General features: G+C 42.9%; 1 protein-coding gene across 6 annotated transcripts in view; it reads left to right on the forward strand.

Annotated features, from left to right (window-relative positions):
- FOXP1 (forkhead box P1) overlaps window positions 1-12,468 on the forward strand; it is a 383,317-nt gene that overhangs the window by 40,746 nt on the left and 330,103 nt on the right. The gene's annotated exons all lie outside the window — the stretch shown is intronic.

Genomic DNA, 12,468 nt, shown 5'->3' on the forward strand with positions numbered 1-12,468 from the left:
GGGGCGGAGTATGTACTTTGATTTTATTTTAGCACCGTGTTCTAAAGTTTAAAATATGGTATGCATTCCCTCCATTTCTCTACCGGTCAGCGGGGCAGATCACCAGATAGTATTAACAGTTCGTTCAGATGGCAGAAATGAGGCATAGGTGCCAGTCACTTGTGCAAGCACTTTTCTCCGTTAACGTGGTTATCCCTCAGAAGCACATTACGTACTCTAATTAAGCCTGTTTTACAGAGGAGGACCCTGAGGGGCAGAGAACTTGAGTAACCTGCCTGAGATTACAAGGCCAGTAAGCAGCAGAGCCAAGTTTAGAACTCAGAGCCCTAGAGTCTGTGCTCATAAGGACTGAACTATCCTAGATCAAACTAGACTGTGCCACATGATATCATATAGTACTTAGTTTTAATTGGGGCAGCCCAAGAAAGCATTAAGAAGTAAAGATATTCGGGCCACTTGTTAAGTCGGTTAAGCATTGGATAGCATTGGACTTTGGCTCAGGTCATGATCATAGAGTTTGTGAGTTCGAGCCCCGCATCGGGCTCTCTGCCATCAGCGGGAAGCCTCCTTTGGATCCTCTGGTTCCCTGTCCCTCTACCCCAAAAGTAAATAAACATTAAAAAACGAAAGAAATTCATTCTGTACATGGTCAGCCTTAGCATCCTGCCCCCATCCCCTGACATTTTCCTCTAATTAAAAAAAAAAAAATTCTGTTTTCCTTCGGTGGTTTTTACATTCTGGCCTGTTCCCAGTGAAAGACTGGACTCAGGCGTTTGCATCCTGTTGTCCTGCTTCTCCCTTGATTATCTTAAATTTTCATTGTGATTGTGGGATTCTGGAAAGCCAGTCTCCCATTTTTAAAGTAATTCCAGAAAATAGGAACAAAGGAAAGGATGAACTTTTAGGGGTGGGTCTTCCTGGCCCACCCTTCATGAGGCACGCAGTTCCTTCCAAAGGGCCCTGGAAGCCTGAGATGTCCCTAGCGGATGCGGTGCACCTCTCAGCAACTCACATCATAGTTGAAAAGATTTACCGCCACCCCACCCCCACTGCCTTACATGACAGAAAAGGGAGAGAGTTCAGGCAACAGCTTCATCTAGTGCACTTCTGAGTAGCTTTGCTTCGTTGAAGACCATATGCTGAGCTTGTCAAAGTCATCTGCCCGTTTCAGCCATTCTTGTTTTAGGAACGTTAACTTGCTGTATTGGGGAAGCAGCATCATATGTGAACAGCCATGCCAGCCTTCTACCAAATGTCCCTGGTCCTCTCTCAAGTTCTGGGGGTATTTAGTGGAGTTCTATTGTCATAAGGATTAAAGACCCACTAGCATCAATATTATCAACATAGCATCCCATAAATGTCAGAAACCTTTCTACCTAAGGAGCCGGGAGGGTGGGTCCCACCTGGTTCTAAGTTAACACTGGCGCTTGTGAGCATGTTTCTCATGGGGTCTGGAGAGGCAGTGAGGTGTGGAAAAGCCACGAGAGGGGTCAGAGTTGAGTGGAACAGGGAACTGGGATCTGCCAATGTCCGGGAATTCAGGAAGAGAGGCATGGGAAAGGAAGTGGGATGAAAAGGTGCCAGGAAAAGTTGCCTCATCATTTGGCATTTTTCTGTTGGCCAAAAGGTAAGTTTTTACTTTCAAGTCATTTGCAAGCCCCGTAGGTGTATAGCTGCCAAGGTTTGCAGTTTAAGGACCACTAAGGTGGGCACAGTGGGTAATGCCAGGAGGCCGTTCTTTTCAGGGAAGACTTTTGGGAGGCTGCCCGCCTGACTGACTGTGTGAGTAGGTTCATTCTTGAGTGTCTTTCTCTGTGGGTCAACATGCTGACGATAAAATTCAACCTCGGAGCTACTCGGGGTCTTTTCTGTGTGCACCCAGGTGTAAGCTATGGCGCATGTAACAATAGCAATAGAAGAGCAAGAATGATACACAGAAATGTTTTTATTCCACTTACATGCTGATCAGTGTTACTCATCCCACATGCATTTATTGAACAACTACTGTACACAGCCACTGCCATGTGGTGGCATACAGTACAGCCCACAAGACAAAGTCCTTGCCTTCATGGAGCTTATAGTCTGATAATTTGTCCCCAGCGTGGAGTGCACACAGTCAAGATTAACACAACTGGTTTTATCTGTTGCCTAACCTTTCCCAGAAAAACCAAACAAAATCCGTTGAGCAGCAAGCAGATTGGAGCCGCCAGGAGCCAGATGTGGCCTTGGGAAGAATATCTTTGAGAGCTTGTCATCTGGCTCGAGCTGTGCTAACCTAGGACTGGTAGGCAGCCATGAGTCGTGTCTGCCAACTGGTGGCCAGACACTAGAGCAGGCTTAAACAATTAGCGGAATCCCTTGTTTGGTGGCTGGATCCGCTGTGTGTGTCCCGAGATTACCACTGCTGTCCAGACGAGGAGCCTCTGTGGTCCTGGGCAGAAACACCCAGAAGGGAATCGAAAATGAGCTCCTTGAGAAACTAGGCATGGCTTTCTTCTCCTGGAACATGGAGAGGGATGCAAGGAAGGTGGAAAACCATTGTCAGCAATCAAACAGAAAGAAATAAGCCAGACATGGACGCCCACACGCAAGTTTTGATTCCAACCCAGAGCGCTCTCCTGATGTGCACCGCCTGCCTCCCGTGTGGCCCTGGCAGAAGAGCAGAGAGCTGGCCTATAAAGAGTATCTTTTCCCCAGTTGTTATTCTTTTTGATTGTTGCTCCCTCTGTAAGACCCATTTATGATAACCCATTTTACCCAGAGGTCTGAATTCACAGTCTTCATTCCCACCTTTGGAAGCAATGGGATACCTACAGATGTGCAGTAACTTTTCCGATACCTAATATAAATGCCTTCCCAAACGAGTACATAAGTAAATAATATGCTTCAGCCTACCTGTGTATAGAAGATTTTTTAAATTATTAAATTGTAAAGTTTCTGGTTTAATGTACAGGCGCGTTCTAGTCTTCTCTGGGAAGATGGTGATTTGGGTCATCCTGTGTCCAGCAAGCCTCTGACACCGCAGGGAAATGTTTGTAGAGCGAACCAAATGAGGACAATTTCCAGTCGGCATGCAGATGTTCAAGGATGGTGATCAAAAAATGAATGAAGTTCTTTCACATAATAAGTAGGGGAAATGACCCGCAATGTAGAGCAAAAAGAAGAAAAAAGTAACAGTCTAATGGGAATAATTTCAGGATTTGTGTTTCCTATCCCCGTGTCTCATGTCTGATAATAGCAGAAAACACATTCAAGTTTTGAAGGGGGCTTCTTTTGAGCCTAAGTATATCTGTACGTGTGAGGACGTCTTTATCACTGTGAGGTTCCACAAAATAGTCGAAGTGGGGGAAAATTTTAAGATACTAGTTTATGTGTAAAAATCAACTTTTGCATTCCTAGCGCATTGTGTAAATTTGCCGTGCAGGAAACATAAGTGAAGCCATTTGGTTTTGTGGCACTGGTGTGGGCTGGCTCAGGGGGTGGGGGCGGGGGGGCGGTAAAGTTGAGGCATTGATATAGTATGAGGAGAGCCAGATGGTTGTATTACACATCTTTTGTGTTCTTGTTTGCTTCTTAAAGCAGTTGCAGAATTTTGCCCTTGGCGATATTTTCTTCATGCTTGTATGTTCTGCTGTGAATTTGCTTTTTTGTCAGAGTACTTTGAAAGAAAAGCCTTGCTCTAAGAAAAAAATTTTTTTTACTTACGTTATAAACTTGTGAAGTCAACAGTGTATTTATAAACATATTTTTTTAATGTTAAGTATGTTAGTAAATAGTGGGGGAGCTGCTTTTCTTGTTTCTTAGCACCCTCGTGTCAGCCACATTATGTCCATCCAGAGAAAGATTTTTGCAAAATTAGAAATGTAGAGTTGACGAGAGAGGGATGGAAGGAGAGAGACGGAGCGGATAGGTTGTTTTTCCAATAGTAATGAGGCTTATCTGATTAGAAATTTTAACTTTTTCTATTACTGATAGCCGCTTCTCGGGTTGTGGTTTACCTATTGTGTTTTCTCAGCGAGCCTGGGTTGGGATTTAAGTGGAGTGGGAACGCTTGGGGATAGGTTTGGTGGCTTTCTTTCCTTGAGCCGGGGTGTTTGGCTGGCTTTCCTCAGGACTGTGGATCACCCCACCCTTGAAATTTATATTTATTTCCTCCTGAAAGCAAATTATGTTTTGTGATCACCAATGGCAAGGGATAGTGAAGATGGTCTAACTGCATATGAGGTAATATTTTTTCACCGGACGCTTTTAATGAGGAATTGCTTTGAAGGGCCCCCCCCACTTGTGATCGACTGGCTCAGAATAATGTAATGTCCTTTCCACAATCCAGCGTATCTCGTTTTGCTTTGCTCAAACGAGAGGAGAGCATGCATGCGGGATCCCTGGGTGCCGGCTTCTTCTCTGTCGTGCACAGATTTCCAGCTTGAGTTGGAACCTGCAGTCCCTGATGCAAAAACAGGAAACTTACAGTCCTCACCTTATTGAAATCTCTGCCTCTTTAAGTCACAAGTCTGAGGTGACTCCTTCCAATAATGAAGCCATTGTGCGCATCCTATCTGATCGGTTCTTGAAATGTTTTAGTAAGTCTATCTTACAACATTATAAGAAGATAATCAGCAGCCTTAGAAGGTCCCCATCTGGACTGTAGAGTTCTTTTACTGAAAGATGTTTTGCCTTTTTGAGATAGCTCTCGCGTTTCATCATCTGTTCCGCTGAGATGAAGTGCATATGAAAAGTCAGTGACTCTGAATCCATCTGTTGTTATTATTTTCCACTGATAATTGGCTTGAACAATGAAATGTCTGTGTCTGCAGCCTTTGAAACTGTACACCCTGTTTATTTTCTGGAGGCCTCCCTGCGACTCCCCCGCCCCCATTTTTTCTTCCTTCATTCTCGCTCAAGCTTACAGCCAGTGGCGCTCGCGTGAGGATGACATCTTTGACTCTGTGCATCAGTATGTGTCACTCAGCATCTAAAGCTCGCGTTCGGATTTTTGTCACAGTCCCCGTGTCTGTGCCGCCTGCTGCAGTCTCCAGCATTCCTGGCAGCAGGAAGCTTAGCAGGGCCACAGTGCGTGTATCCCTTACCTGGACTGTCTGCTTTATTTCAGTGTCCTCATTAAAATATTAATTTCGGGTGCAGTGTCTAATACCTATGGAATTAGATACTACCTATAATTGTATAATATATTCAGTTGCATCCAGGTTTGCATGATGCAGAGCATTAATATTGGATTCCACTAACAGCACTTCCATTAGCTTGCTCAACCAGTATGAGATATAGATGAGCTAGGAAGCATAACTACCCGCCAGAACTGCCAAAACAGTCATTAGAAGCTCCATTGGGATGGACAAAGGCTTTTTCACAGTGATATACTGATTAAATTTTGTTCTATGGTTTATTTGCATCAAGGTTAGATCACTATTGTCTGGGGAAGTGGGTTATCTAACACCTTATTTGGAAGGTCATTTCGAAACAAAATGGTGAAGAAAATAGGCATCTTTAGTTTCTTTGGGAACCCTTCTTAGGAACCTGTGTTTGATTCTTTAAGGTGGGGGGGTAGGAATCTTTAAACATTTTTTTCCCTCCAAGTTAGGCCATAATGTATGTTTGACCTGGGGTTTTCTACCCGTTTGTAATTTTTTCCCCAACTTTTCAGTATTATCCATTTGCTTTTGCAGTAGGATGATACAGCCAGAAAGCAGTGCTGTGTTAATAAAATAGAACTTGGTTTTGAAATAGAAAAAGCTGCCTTATTTCCCTTGGCTAGCATAATTGCGGTGCGTTCTCGGAGGCTGTGAAGGGTGTGTGCCCTGTGCTGTTTGGTCCAAGTGGTAATGTAATGACACATCCTGTGGATTCGCCCCCACGTTACTATGTGGCGTTAGAAGGAAGCAGATGAACCTAATCTTATTTGTTTCAATCGAAATCATTTAAAGCTACAAAAGTTATTTAAAAAAATAAGTAGTTACTAAGACCAACATGTGCCCAAACATACAGTAAGAAGTTAGAGGTGAGTGAGTTGACTCTCTCAGCGGAGGAAAGGCACTTGTGAGTTCCTGGTGCCTGTGTGTTTTTCCTTTTGCTTCAATTCCTCGGTTCTGAGGACAAATTATGTTGAGGTATGGCATATTTTCTGCCGAAATGGAGAAAATTGTTGACTGTAATTATGTTGTTTAATTGAAATTATAAGTGGTTGAGGCCACTCAGTTAAAAGCATCTCTGCTAATATATGGATAATGTTTTTAAATGAGTGGTCATGGATTGATGACATTTGAAAGGCAGGCATTTGGGGTGTATTTTTGGAGACACAAATTATGTTCCTTAAATCAGTCATTAGTGAACTAAAGAGTATAAAGTGGCATGGTTTTTGTTTATCTTCTCTTATTAAGTATGTGCCACTATTATCTGTGTGACTATATACACGTGTATGTGCATGTACATATATGGGTATGTGTGTAATTTATATATGTAAATTATTATACATATATGGGTGTCTGTATATATATGTAAATCTTTATACATATATAAAATAGACCTTTCCCAAGTATCAGTTCATAGTGCCGCAAAGCACAAAAACAATATCAAACAACAACAACAAAAACAATATATCAGGTATATCTCTGACCTTATATCCTGGCTGAAAAACGTGATTGTTGCTAACTTTCATGGAATGTTAGAGATTTAAATGCAAGCTATGGTAAAACTCCAGTGATGAGTCTTATCCCAACTTCTTTTTGAAGTAGCTGGAGATAAAACAATAGCACTATATTCTCCTCCCCCCCCCCCCCAGGAGTGAGTTCTTAATTACTAATGAATGCAATTCATTTTAATTGTTATTACAGCAACATAACATTTAACTGTCTCCTGTTTAGTCCTTGTGCCCTGAAACAGGCGGTGTCGCCTGTCAGAGAGAGGACAGGTAGAAGGCACAGCAGGCGTCTGATTGAGCCAGTTATTCATTTGCTGAGTGTTTGTGTTTATGCAAAGGGGCCTCTTCCTGCATATTTAATCTAGAGTAAGGCAGTGGCTTTTGTTGTGTTTAGCCCACATACCTTCAGTCCTTCCTCACACTGCCGCCAGCTTGGGAGCCCTGAGAGCCCGCAGGCTTCTGAGCGCCTGTAGTTTCTCCCTTACAAACTCTCAACTTTCTTCCGTTGTGTGAAAATTGCCTCTCCGGCCCCAAAGCTTTCCTTCCTCAGCATGAACGGGTAAGTGTGTGCGAAGCCAAGGCTGATACTTTGTTTCATTTTACAAATGTTGAGAGGCTACTTTCCTGCTCCTCTGGGCGCCTCCTGCCAGCGACCTGGGTCCTGGTTCCTGGGCCGTTGTCAGTTACTGGCCGCGTTGAAATAGACGAGTGCAGGTGCCTCTTAGGAACCGTGGCTGGATTTTGGACTGGCAGAGAGAGCCTCTTTGGAACTGGGGTGGGGAGGAGGGGGGGTAAGGGGGAAGAGAGAGAGAGGGAGGGAGGAACAGCTTTATTATTCTTTGTCCTAACAAATCCTGTTTTGTAACTGTCCTGGAGATAATGCTGCCATTGTTTGCTAAAAGCCTTCAAACAGTGTGCAAGACCGAACTGTAAGAAAGCAGTGAAACTCTGCTGCTGTATTGTCTATACCCGGGCCAGGGTCCTCCCCGAAGGTCTGTGCCGGAATAGGAAGGGTTTTCTTCAGTGGAAATCGAATCGTCTCTTCATTGATATTAATAGCACACTAGAGAGGTTGGCCATGATGCTCAGAGAGGCGGTCGGGAGGGAAGGAAATCTGATCCCGCTGGGGGTGGGGGGGGGCGGAGATGACAGCCTCTTGGCCCCACGGTAAAGGAGACATCCATCCAGGCTCAGGCTGCATAATGGCATCCTGGCTTAACTATTTGCTCTAGGAATTTTAATCTTGAGCTGTTTGTTTTACTATCTGGGGTCTTGCTATTTTTTGTTCCTGTACTGTCTTTAGAAAGCACCATATTCAGGGTCTAATCCAGTCTTTTTAAAAAGTGGATTAAAAAAAAAAGACTCAGAAAAATTGATGCACTGTGCCCTTAGATCATTCTGGGCTGTGATGATAGGAGTCTGCTTGCTTGCCGAGTGTTATACCTTCAAAAATGACCTGTCACCACTGAGAGGGGTGCACCATCCAAGGAAGAGATGTCCTATGTCCAGATATTCCAGGGACTGGGAATTGTGTCCAGGGTGTAAAAGAGGGAGTTTTCATTCCCAGTGAACTGTTGCCTCTGTTTGAGTAACTCTTTTCAACAGAAGAGTGTGCTGTTCCCTCGCAGGTGGGAAACTGTGAGAATTTAAATAAAATTTCATCAACCTTATTAAAATATGTAGGGAGTTGGGTCTTCTTGGGTGCAGATCAGTCTAGAGACTTCGAAGCATTTATTAACAGTAAGGCTGCTGAAGGTTTTTAATAATAAAATTACAAATACCCTATCTAATTGTAAGTATATGACTTTTATACTCGGTTTTTAAGGGGAAAAATACTTTTTTTTTCATATGAGGAAAAGTAACTCTGTGAGAGCACCTTCTGTGATTAGCGCTATTGTATTCTTAAATTTTGATTGATAGAGATAATAGTTTTCACTTAAAAATACAGACAGGTACTTTAACTTTCCATGACAATAGCTATTTGCATTTCTTTTATCTTTTTGTTTAACATCTGTGGGGGTTGGGATGGATTTGATTATTAACTCTTATTGCCCACTAAAGGTAAATCTAAAACAAAGGCTTTGTTAGAGCTTCAAAGAGAAAACAGCAAATATTGTTTTTAGGTTTCAACATTTAAAGGCTGTTAAAGGATACCTATAAAATATTTTCACATGACCAGGGCCAAGGTTTTACTTTTCTGGAAGGGAAGAGACAGTAGTTTCTCCCACTGACATGCCCAGCCTCCGGTAATCTCGCCGGTGCGCCTAGGCTGGGGTTGCCTTGACCCTGTGGCTTAACCTTCTAGTTGTTGTTGGTTTCTCTTAACTAGAATGGACCCCAAAGTTAGGCTCCATGATCTGGCGAGTCGCAGAGGGTGGGGAGAAAGGAAGCAAGGTGCTCCATGCACCCGTAGGAGGGGACATTGGGGTTGATTTCTTTGGTAAACTGAAGTACAAGAAATGTAGCAGTGGTCACCCAGGACGCCCGGGTGGGGTCCCGGAGGCCCGAACTGTCCAGCTTTAACTTTGTCTTTCTTTCCTTTCGGATTTCCTTCCTTCTTTTTCCTTCCCCCACCTCTTCTGCGCTCCTGGCCCCTTCTCTCTCTCTTTCTTCTCCTTTTTCTTTTCTTATTTCTTTTCTCTCTTCCTTCCTTCCCTCTTTGCTTTTTCTTTCTGTCAGCCTGACTCAATATTGAAGTTATTAGAGCAGAGAAGAAACAACAACAACAACTTTGCGGTTGATTTCTGAGTGGATTTTCTTGTCTCGAGTGCAGGAAATGAAGTGACCCTTGTACTCTCATTTTTCATCTAGGCAAATGTGTGTTATGCTCCTGTTTTTCTAAGAAATCTTTGAAAAGACATTAACATCCACGTGTTCGGAGTCACTGGCTAGAGACAGCAGTCTCTGGGAAGTTGGCCCCTACAGACCTTTGTTTTCTTAAGTGAAGTCTGTGTCCTTTGACTGGAGTATTTGGGGTACTGGAAGTTTGAACCATGTTCCTGGACTCTAAGAGAAAATTGCTACCTTCCTCGTGGGCCAGGAGCTGGCCATGACACCCTCGCATCCCCAGTGACACTGGTGCACAGTGGATTTAAGGCATCATTTGGGGGACTCAAGGTTAAGATGAAACACGCTGGTCATCCATCAAGGTCCTTTTGTAAATTTGTATAAAATGAAACATAATGCAGAAATCCTGATGCAAATCATTTCCTTTAGCTGCCATGAAAGAAAGGGGGGGGTACTGATAGTGGGAAGAGTAGAGACCATATTGTTCATTTTGAGTCTTGTGAAATGAAGTCAAGCCTCCATGTTTACCTGCTCTTGGTTCCAACTGGGCCGTGCCCGTGGGCCTCATGTATTATTTATTACCAGATAAAATTAGGGGCAAAGGACACCCATACAGAGTATGACATTGAAACATTGTGGTGACCTAAGAGGGCTACAGAATAAAGTCCCTAAGAGGAGGGAAGGTGGGGGAAGAGGAGAGAACCTTACGTTTTCTCATGAGTGGGTTGCTGTGGAAGATGGGTGTCTTGCCCAAGGTCTTGACGGTCAGCACATTGACTCACATAAACAACATGATCGCAACCAGTGAGGAGGCCACAACGGGAGCAGCTCTAGCTTTCACAGGATCTTGACTGTACAGAGAGTGACATATAGGAAAATAAGTCATTTCTATTTACCGTATTCCTAGCTCACCTTTAAAACCTAAAACCAATAGGAAACTTCAGAAAGAGACAAAAAGAAAATGCAATTCAGATGGTAACAGCATTTTAAAAGAAGAGAAGTGGGCTGAAGGGGAATATGTTTCTTTTATCTTAAAAAGAAAAAAAAACCCCAAAAGCTTTACCTAAGTTTAGTTTTGAGGCTGGTGCTGGGCATAAGTGTTCAGGTAAATAGTGGATATATTTGATAAGTAAAAGTGTTTAGAAAAGAAAAAAGCAAACCGTTCTGGAAATGGAAGTTTATACTTTGGGGAAAAAAAAATGACATGCAGCCTGTTGTCCTCATTGGTGACTTCTGATTCTTCCAGGCTCAGAGTGATGCAGATTCAGGCCCCAGTCCTACGCCCTAATTTTCTTGTCTATTATATTGACACATTTCATTTAATTTAGCATGATGGCAAACAGCCGTTGAACTATTCATCTTTTCTCTGCAATGCTAGAAAATACCTTTTTGATGACTTGGCTAACGTATACTAAAAACTAAAATCAACAGAAATACATAAATCGGTGGTAAGATGTGGATATGCATTAAAACGTATGGAACCTCACCATGGCGGAAACAGGACTCGTATCCCACCGTCAATTTTTTTTTTTTGGTATTAGTAAAAATTAAAAGTAGATGATCCTGTATTGCTTTAGTAATTGTAAGTTGGAGGCTCAGTTGTATAATTTTATTTCCCTGGGGAAAACTACACCTGTAAAACCTGTGAAGGTAAATCGGCGTATAATTTTGCTCTCTATTCACTTATACTCTGTGCTGCGTAGACCGGTGGGCGTAGAAGCAGACCCAGTCCTTACCCGAAATCCTCCTACGGGCCGGAATACCGGGCTCTAGATAACCGCATTCAAAGCAGGCATTTTTGCAGTGTTTTCTTTTTTTTGTTTTTTTTTTTGTAATTAAATTTTAATAAGGTCCAGTTGTTTGCCAGGCCTATATGATAGCAGTCTCATCTGCCTTGCAAAGTCTAATACTATATAGCTCTGACTGCCAAACGTGCAAAAAATAGATGCAACTCAATAGATTAACATGAAAATTCGTTTAGAGAGCTTGCCTTGGAGACCATCTCAAGGAAAAAGGAGGGAGAATGGCTCTTCTTGCCTTGCGTTGAGTGGAATCCGCCAATTCACTCAGTTTCTGTTTAAGATCGCCCGAGCAATGGCGGGCGATGAGATGGAAATTTCTGGGGGGTAGGATCGTTGCTGTTTCTTGTGTCTGATGAGCTCTTCTCACTTGGGAGGCCCGGGGGGCTGCTTTGCCACTCTCCCCACGACCCCGAGGACCCCCACATCATCGTCCGCTCACCACTAGAGGCCTCGTGACAGTCCTCACCAGTGGAGAAACCAATTTTGGACTCACACATCAGCCGTGTGTCTCAAAATTTTCATTTTCAATTTGAATTGTTTTGTGTAAAAACAAAAAGGTTTGGGGCAGGTTGCAAAATAGTAATTTTAAGTCCCACGGCTAGGGTTTTCCCCCACCCAAATGGTGAACATTTATGGTGAAAACCTCCAATTTCCTCTTACAGTAAACATGAAAATTATGATTTCACTCAGAGCCTGCATTTTTTTCCAGTCTCTATGGCAAGAGTCTGCATCGACTTGCTTGTGGAAATGTCATAAATTGGCCTCATCTCAATTCCTCAAAGATAGTGCTCACCAAAGTGCCACTTTCAAATTTTAGCCCTTGTGAAATAAGATTTAACTCTTCTCAATAATGTTTGCCTTGCCACATTCAGGGCTGAAAGCAGAGGGATAAGCAGGGTTATATTCTGTATAAAATTAAAGCCACTTCATTACATATTGTCCTGAAGAGTGAGCAAAAGGATATTAACATTTTAGTAAAATGGTGGTCTGATCTTAGCATCTTAAAAAAAAAAAATCACAGGAGCATTTGGTCAGCTGATGTGGAATGACTCCTCTGCCCTGCCGGTAACTTGATCTAAATTAATAAACAAATGTTTTTCTTTTCACTTGTGCCATATGTTGATCCCAGTTACATGGGCAGAAAGAGGCAGCTTGTAATGTTTCTTAAAGGATTACACACTGTTTTGCATAAGAGAGTGTGCAGAGGCAGGAGTAGATGTGGGATAA

Source organism: Suricata suricatta, chromosome 12 (assembly GCF_006229205.1).
Source record: "Suricata suricatta isolate VVHF042 chromosome 12, meerkat_22Aug2017_6uvM2_HiC, whole genome shotgun sequence".
Lineage (NCBI taxonomy): Eukaryota > Metazoa > Chordata > Mammalia > Carnivora > Herpestidae > Suricata > Suricata suricatta.